Here is a 9,564-nt window from a genome sequence, read left to right as displayed (position 1 = left end):
AAGGCGTTGGCTGATGTGGATCGAAGAGGAGTCAAATATACCTATATTTACTTTTTAAAATCATAAATCACGAGCGTATTTTAAATGTGGAAGTCTCTATGTATGTGTGCGTGGTGTATGTGATGTGTGTGTGTGGTGTGTGTGTGGTGTGTGTTGTTGTTGTGTGTGTGTGTGTGGTGTGTGTGTGTGTGTATACTCGTTTCTCATTTACGCTAAGCCTGTTGGAATGATTTTGATAAGTTTATGGTAGTTAAAACGTAGCTAGATTCTAAGAGCTCAAGGCTAGTTTTTTATCTCGATATTCCTACTTGAGTAGAACTATCACCTTGTACTACTACAACCTACTATTACTATTTTTAACATGAAGTAAAGTGTAAAATTCCAAGAGACATAACATTTTTACATGGGTGTTCTTCATACAGCATAAATTATGATTACGCTATATAGTGAACATTTTGATACAGTGTACAATGTGGAACAAAGGACGCGGAAAGTGACCCGTTATTATTGCTCGACATTGTACACACCACATTCTACATTGTACATTCTACATCATAGAATACATACCTACGAACAGTACAGGGCGTAGTTAACTACATTTTGAAATCTGATTACAGTACAGATTACGATTACGTGTAGTTAACTACAAGTAACCAACAACAACAGTAACAGTAAGTAGCAGTAACTACAAGTAGTTAAGATTACAAGTGGTTAAGTAACCTTAACTACAAACAAGTAGGTAACCTAACTACATTAATTAGGTTTCATAAGTTATTATAACTAGTAAAAATATTTTCTTTTGTTTTGCGATCACTGAAAATGGGTCAAATATAACTTACAAGATTTGACCCATACATACACAAATAAATTGCAAATAAAAGCTTATAATAATAAAAAGTGACACGGTTGAATTTCATACGGATTGAGGAACTTGGCTTATTATCTCTTATGTAGATCTGTTATCTGTAGTCTTTTCATTTGATATAATCTTTTTGTACTAAGCTAAGTATGTAGATTAGGAAATGTAATCAAGTAACCATGATTGCAACTACAATTTGTAGTTAGTAACCGAAATTTTTAACTACATTTTACGGTTACTTTTTGTAATCTGTTGCTGAGATTACTATCTACAAAATGTAACCGCAATCAGTAATCTGTAGTTTGGTTACATATTGCCTAATACTGCCTACGAAACATAATATTATATTTTCTACTAAATTTCCACTAAAATACAAGAATTTTATTGATGTTTTTTTCCACGTTTTAATGAGCTATTCATAATCTTGTAATTCATTACCTATTAAAACATAAGACTTTTGCTATCTCGAGATAAATTATCTACAAAAATGCATCTTTTATAGGTAGAGTCATTCACGATGACGCGTGCCATGGTTCTTAAATACAATATCATTAATGTCTAATTTTGTCAAAATCACGCGTCTTCGTGGATGGCACTAGGAATACCAAATTTCAACTATTCATTTGAACTATTTACGTGTGCTTGTCACTGTGTCCCTATAGTTGTCATTTTAAATCTTATGTCATTAGCAATAGAGATGACAGCAGGGTGTCGTCTATTGGCATTGGCGTGTCCAGCACTCGGACGAGCTTACCTGTCACATTACAGACAAACACATGTGTGACCCTAATGGTACTATTTTCCTTTTCAATGAAAATTCCACTTCCGTTGAAATATTTATTCGTTGCTGCTCTATAAAAGATAAACCAAATTCAAGATCTGTAAATTGCGAAGCGCGGTACCGCGCACTGCACCCCTTCGGTGATCCATCACTCTTCAATCTGAAAGGACACGCTTCTTACGAGTAATTACTGATATTTGAGGTACAGCTTGATACAATACTCGGTGGATTTTGTCATCTGTGCGTAGATTAATGAGAGATTGTGGGAACAATGTAGAGGCGACCTCATTTACGTGGAATAGGTGTATTTCACATTACATAGTAGGTACTAAACGTGAAAGATGCTAGTTTATCTTTCCATTTTATTCACATTTAAAATAATATTAGCTCTCGTAGACATATGTATTTGGAAAATTACGTGAATCAAATTTAATTATCCAATTACGTATTGATTTAATTTAAATTTGTCTATTTTTAAGGACTCTCCAAAAAAGATCGATCTAGTTGGTCCGTTCTGACTCATAATAGTGAAATTGTTTAATGTTTTACGCCATACGATTAAATAAATAGTGAGTTGAATTTTTTATTTAAAATGTGCAAAATATGTGTTCGACTCCCTAACTTATACCACTAAATATAAACATCACTATCAGCTTCATTTCTACACATACGATGAAACACCCTGCAACCACTCGACTATCACCTAAATGAATTAAATCCCGATGTAGCATCACTTCGAGATTCCTTCACCCCTGGCGATCCATCAACATCCTCGGTGATGCTCCCCAGACGTTTACGACCAGAATTATGACGTATACTTTCCGCTACACCCTGTATGCCACTTTGTCAGTAGTTCGCGTATTTCGCGTTGTATGACTTGTAGGGGTTATTTATGGTTTAGATTTGATTTCACTGTACAGTCAAGGGCAAAGATATCGACACGGCCAAAGTTGCGAAAATATGTATACACGGCCGTAATTTTAAATGCATAAAGACGTGTATACATATTTTTGCAACTTTAGCCGTGTCGATATCTTTGCCTTTGACTGTACAATGTTAAAGAAGTACCGTTACCATGTTGAGTTAGCGGATCCGGGATACAGATCCCTTGTAGGACTACGAAATCCTAAAAATGAAATATTTGCATTGAATAGATACTTACCAATACACTTATGGTTACTATTTCAAAAAGACACCATAAGTATATCAATATGACTGTAGGCAGCAACATGACGTCAGACGTATAAGGCAATTTTAAAGAATCTTTGTGCGTATTAAATAAGTCCTATTGTATTGTTTTACATCAAACACTGTTGCTATACCAATCATTTAACCACTAAGTACTCGTATCTTCATTTCATGGATTTCACAGGCAGCTTAGTCTATTTTAGATTTTTGTGTTCAGCGACACCTGTCGGTCAGTTAGTTATCATCATCCAAATCAATTCCAGAATGATTAAGTGTTTCAATAGCAAGGCTCAGCGAAGTATGAACCAGCTTACTGAGATAAATTGTGATGTGTTGACATTATTTTGTACAAATTGATTATAAGCCCACATTCGATGCTTTCATATTAGTCGCTTACAACAAAACCTCGCCTTGTCGCTTAGTGACAAAACAGAGACCGTGTTGTCTAACACACTGACGTTCGTGATCGCATTCAACATCTCTTTCTACCCTCGTCTTATGCCATGTGTCAGAACGAAGTAGTAAGAACTATTGTGATTCCAAATGTGTTAGATAATAAAGCCTCAGTAGGGAGAAAAATTTTGTTAGACAATCCGGAGGCAGAGGAGCGTCAGTTATTATGTTTTCGGATGCGACATATCTCACATGCAACCATACACATAGTACATACAACCTTTGTCGCACTTGTCATCAATGACGTCACGAATTATATTTAGGCGATCCGATGGAATCGAGTTGTTTCGGCGTCGAATAAAAAAAAACCCACTATTACATACCAACCTCTTTGGCATGCGATACTTTTGCGCTCATATAAACTATCCTACACAACGATTAACATCGCTATTAGTAACATAATGACACTATTAAGCATTACATATAACTACCTCACTATTACAACGTTCTAACTTATATTTCTAACCGATCTAACATTAAATCTTGCACCTTTTGAGCAAGGTTTAGTTTCCTGTAAAAAAATAACATAATAATGCCTTCTGAAAATTGAAGCAAAGTTATCTTCTGATCACTGTAGAATCACTCATTTGCTTTATCTGATTTTTTGACGTTGCTTTTTTTTATAATTTTAGCCTTTTTTATATAAATAGTATAAAAGAGACATTATGATGATTTATCTAATTTCAATGATTTCTTGTAAATTGTAAACATTGCAACCGTCATTTTTGACGTACCTACGAAATGATAAAAAAAATGATGTGAATACCGAAATAAACTAAAAAGTGCAAGAAAGTGTAGTTTGTTTGTCTGAATTCTGAATCAATAAAATAAAAATAAAAAATAAAATGACGATTGATCCAGATCCAGATTAGGGTCCACTGTCAAGAAGACTTCACTTCACAAATGAGGCATTGCTTAATGAGACGAATTTGAGCACCACGCTGTCATGTTCGATATTATTGTATATCTCAACCAAGAATGGTATTAGTATCAGGGTCTAATGATGGAACAGTCATGCAAAGTTTGTTTCTTGGTTTTTTAAACTAGTATTATTTAAAAAAAAATATGAAACATAGATACCTAATTATTTACCTTTAGAGTTAATAACCAATCATCATCATGTTTCACCGTATGACGTCCACTGTTGGATACAAGGCAGGCCTCCCGCATAACCCCATACGAGCCAACCACTACGGAGCAAATATTTAAAAAAAAAAAAAAAAAAAAAGTAAAACCGACTCCAATAAAATAAAAAAATAACAAAAAATGGAACCGACTACAAAACCCTTGAAAATATTTTTCTAGGTAAGTAGGTACGTACTAGCTCGAAGTCGGTGCCTCAGCACGAGCCAGCAGGAGTGGGACATTTACAATAATCGTCTACCTCACCTACATACTATGGGTTTCAATCCCTCCTGCTGGGTCGTGCTGAGTCACCGACTTCGAGCTAGTACGTACCTACTTACCTAGAAAAATATTTTCAAGGGTTTTGTAGTCGGTTCCATTTTTTGTTATTTTTTTTTATTTTTTGGAGTCGGTTTTACTTTTTTGTTAAAATTTTTCTTTATTTCTCGCTTTTTAGTGATTCGTGGCCAAAGAACATCTCACAACGATTCCATTAAGCCCAAACACGACTTAGTTACGTTGTTTTATAACAGAGTTCCGTTGCCTACCTTCTGGCTTCAGCATCAGATCAGTTCGAAAGAATCATTAACTTAAAGCTTCTTCTTAGTCGCTTATCTAGGTAAGTATATTAATCATGATAATTTAAATTTAACCCGTGAAATACTTGTTATTGATAGTAGTAGTTCCGTTGGTCAAATCTGGTCTTCATCATCAGTTCCACTTCACCAAATTATGATTTGCAAGAGCAAATGCACGAGTTACTGCTAAATATATCCAAATTACCATAGGTGTCCCTACAATATTTGAAGAGTTCCCTCGATTTCCTTAAGATCCGATCATCAGATCCAAATTTGCTGCTTATGAGACCTAATTGAAAGCATTTCTAGACGAACTCAAAAAAAAATTTTCAAATCGGTTCATAAATAACGGAGTTCTGAGGTAACAAACATTAAAAAAAAAATACAACCGAATTGATAACCTCCTCCTTTTTTTTGAAGTCGGTTAAAAATGATGATCCACATGTCACACCTGAGATACTCCCATTACTGTGAGCACAATAGCTACTTATTCTTATAAGCGTAAACGTTACTGACTCAGCACCAAGTATCGTAGCACAAAGCGAAGTAAATAACCTCTGGTCTGCGTGTCCGAGTCTCTAACTAGTAGTTAGGGTCCAATTTGCCTTCCGTAACTATTTCCTCTTCAGGGAATCGAATAGCGTGCGTCCGGAGGCCGCCCACTGCTCTATATGCCTATTTATACTTATACCTGTATACAAAGCACATGGATTGAATTTATACCATGTGAGAAGTATAGAGATTTGTTAGTCTGTGGTCATCAACCAGTGTGTGTTGCCAGTAATTACATATAGCTCAGAGACGTGGTCCTTGACTGTTGGTTATATGGAGTGTGGGGTTAGAGTGTCTTTAATGTAGCTAGAAACATGGTTATCATGTCTGTTATGAATATGCTAAAGAGATTGATTGATTGCAAGCGCCTATTAATCTATGTACATCAATTAATATCATTTTTAATAAATACATGACAAGGCAGTAGCTAAATAATACTTTATATATCATCTGGTTTGTAAACGAGTCTGCCCAAGCATTTCAATTTAAAAGTCAAGGTTATATCTACAAAATTAATATACCCGTCAATAGACCTAAAAGTAAACGAAACCCGTAAAACACTTACTTTATTCGTTCATTTCAATAAAGATTTGAACATTAAATTAGCTATACGGCCGTTTCATAAGCCGCCAGATTTCACACTACACGTAGCTCTAAAATGGCGCCATAAACAAATTCATAAGTAGGCGCTGCTCCCGTTTTTATGCGTTTTTAAGGGCCCCCTGAGGGAATTTCGGAAAAGTGAAACGCCGCGTAAAACCTGCACCCCGATACAAGAGGGATCTCGCCAAATTTAGGAGCACCACGCTATGCAAATAGGAATGCTCTCCCACAGCAAGGTTCTTTTACGGGGAATAATTTAGCCGTAGCGCTGCTGCCGACAATTCGGAGCAGTTTTTTGAGGCTATAACGCGATTGTATGTATTTACGTATCTATGTATGAAAGTGTTTCTTGTGCAAGAATCGCTACCCAACATGTACACAGTATCTTGCCTCCAAACAATGCTTATGCTGATGCGCTCCAACGTGGAGAGTTATACAGCTAGCGAAATTAAGTAGGTACTAACACACGAAATTATCTTATCCCTCTAAAAAAATATATCTTCCAGCCGCCTTCATGTTAAGCCAAGCCTCAAAGGTGAACCGGTATTTGCTCCCATAGATAAACACAACTTACGCATCAGCTTCGCATTATGATGCAAAAGGAAATTACATTTCATTGCCCGTTCCCATACGCTGCCGGAATCAGGCGGGAAATTTTAATTCAAAACACAGACCAACCCATACGCATTAAAATAAGTTTAACCGCCAGCCGTTCCATTTTCAAAAAAATAAAATAAAACAAAAAGGTACGTTCCCGCCATTTCTCTCGGGCGCTCCGCAAATTCCAGTGGAAAAAATCGTATTTCGAACGCGGTTTGAATTTTAATTGACATTCGGTCTGGGCGCGCCATTCAGTGGGGAATCGTGAACGTTTTCGAGTTTACATCTAGGCCGGAGGGTCTGTGTGGGGTGTCCACCAGTTGCGGGCTATAAAGGCGACGCCACACGTCCGCGGGTCGGGCCCTAACGGGGTGCGTCGACGTGATAAAAAACCGCTTGTCACTCATGTTGGAAGAAGATTGCCATTTTTAAGTTGGACGTGATTCACGTACTGTACATACTTAAGAGGAAATAGAACTAAGTATGTCGCTTGTCTTGTATCAAAATACAAGGTTACAAGTTGTCGGAGGCCAAGATTCACTTTGGATCACTGAGCTAGCGCCAAGAAAAAGTTAAGGATTGTTAAGAAATTAAACCAACCTAAAAATCACTGTACATTCCACGGTTGCATAAATGCGTCATATGAACCATTATTTATTTCGACCAACTACGCTTTTCAACTTTATGTATTTTGACACTCTTCCGTCTTTATATGACCCCTTATGTTTACGTCATGTGCATAATTATTTTATTATAGAACATCATCAAAGTACAGGTTCTTAAATAAATCTCCTCGTCTTATATTCTGATTATACATACTTAGTTATTTCAAGAAATATATCCCATAGATTTTATAATTTAATAAATTTATGAGTTTCATTCCTATAAATTAGGAAGTCAGATTAATACTGACGGTTAAGCTAATACTAGTATAACTTCCATAATGGGCAATTCATCATATTGAAAACTGTGACCGTAGACCACTTATCTAACTTCCATGAGCATAAAATTGTAGACTATTCAACTGAAGGTCACGCATGCACTTAACGCCCACGCGTAGCACAATTTAGATAAACCTGACCAAACTCATCAGGCTGCGGTAACGTACCTCATAACAATTTTAATAACTTTATTGTTGTCTCATTTTGCGCTTTACGCTTCATAACGCGCGTTATTACAACAATGAACATCGGGCACTCATTACGGGTTCATCACGACGTCAAACACCCAAATTATTCGACACAAAACCGCGGTAATGACGAACGTCCGCGGATAATTGCGGAATAACCGAGACAGCCTCCCGCTACATTCAATTTAGCAGCTCATAATTTGGCACCGAAGTGGGGAGAATTAGGGCCTTGTCCTGTCCTACCCAGTTAACAGCTCGATCGAGCCCTGAATAAGTAATCACAAACTAAACACGATCCTATGTAACTAACTAACCTCGTTTGTATAGGCTCCTCTGAAACAAGTTGCTTAGTTTTGTATAAAATTTTGATATTGCTATGTCTTTTTCAGATATAATGACGCTGTCAACAAAACCCAGTGCAATAGATTTACAAAGCGTTCAAACTAAACATACTAATGCGTAAGCGAAAATGTTAACGCATGCGAAACGGAAGACTGAATCGTCACGTGGATGATCACGCATTGGTCGAGGGGCGCGCGCTCCGGCACCGGCAGCGATGCAAGAGATATGCAACACAGCCGCACTGCCACTCGACAGTAACCCGCTCGTGCGCAAGATAAAATGCGAAGAGTTCCCCCTCCGAGGCAAGCCCGTGAGAGTCGGCATGGGGGTGCGCGATGAGATGGAGGAGGAGTTCGCGGTGAAGAGCCGCGGCACACCGCCGATGGGGCCGGCGCCGGACCGCATGGAGCACGGCGGCAACGGGTTCTGGCTGGCCGCCGTGACGGCCGCCGGCGCGCCGCACCCCATGCTCGAGACCTGCACCGAGACCGGCTTCATCAACAGCCAGCCCTCCATGGCCGAGTTCATGACGGCGCTACCGCAGCTGGGCGCGGGCGAGCTCAGCCCGCAGCACACGCCGCCGGGCTACGCGCCTGACCTGCCCTCGCCCGGCGGCGGCCTCAACGTGCCCGAGTACCCTTGGATGAAGGAGAAAAAAACAACTAGAAAAAACAGCCAACAAGGTTAGTGCCGTTCGCATTGTCCGAGTTTAGTTGTAATATTTATCAATCCGCACCATCGCGCGGCGGTCACTTAACAACAAAATGGCTCCTCCGTCACGAAACGACGTTTCGTTTCGTAAGCGCCTAACTGCCGCGTGAATAACTACTTCAGAATTATTATTGTGCCTTTCAACGGCAGCAACAAATGGCCATTCAACCATTGTGTTCTGGTTCACGGTCCCAGAGTTTCTTTAATGAACATCAAATTACTCTGAAATATATTGAATTGTGAGGCCCACGACGTTTTGTGTCAGTAACTGTTGTCGGCGGTGGGAGCGCGCGCACGCCGCGTGTCCGGGCGCGGCATTATCCGACCCACCGAGCCGCCGCCGACTCTCCACTAACGGAACGGAACACTCGACATGCACTATAACCACAAATTATAAGTGAGAACTTTTTAGATCATAATTTACATGCTGACAACCCATATAATATGGTATCTTGGTATCTAGGATTTATGTCGCTTCGCTAATGATGTCTTAAAAAACAGAAAGCCATGAGTCATCTGAATTTCCTGAGGCTAAGTTGGTAATCTTTTTGAAAACTTGGCTTATAATATATCGGCTTCATCAATTCGGACTAGAACGTGTAGCACCGTTGCTTTGTGGCACGGCTTAAGTTATTGCCAACAA

At 38.7% G+C, this 9,564-nt stretch overlaps 1 pseudogene; it reads left to right on the top strand.

The window, feature by feature from the left end:
• The first annotated feature begins 8,263 nt into the window (after positions 1-8,263).
• On the top strand, positions 8,264-9,305 carry LOC141434397 (uncharacterized; annotated as a pseudogene).
• The last annotated feature ends 259 nt before the right edge of the window (positions 9,306-9,564 follow it).

The sequence above is a fragment of the Choristoneura fumiferana genome, chromosome 13, assembly GCF_025370935.1.
Source record: "Choristoneura fumiferana chromosome 13, NRCan_CFum_1, whole genome shotgun sequence".
In the NCBI taxonomy this organism is placed as follows: Eukaryota; Metazoa; Arthropoda; class Insecta; order Lepidoptera; family Tortricidae; genus Choristoneura; species Choristoneura fumiferana.
The sequence above is the reverse complement of the archived record's forward strand: the minus strand, read 5'-3'. Positions and strand labels throughout refer to the sequence as shown.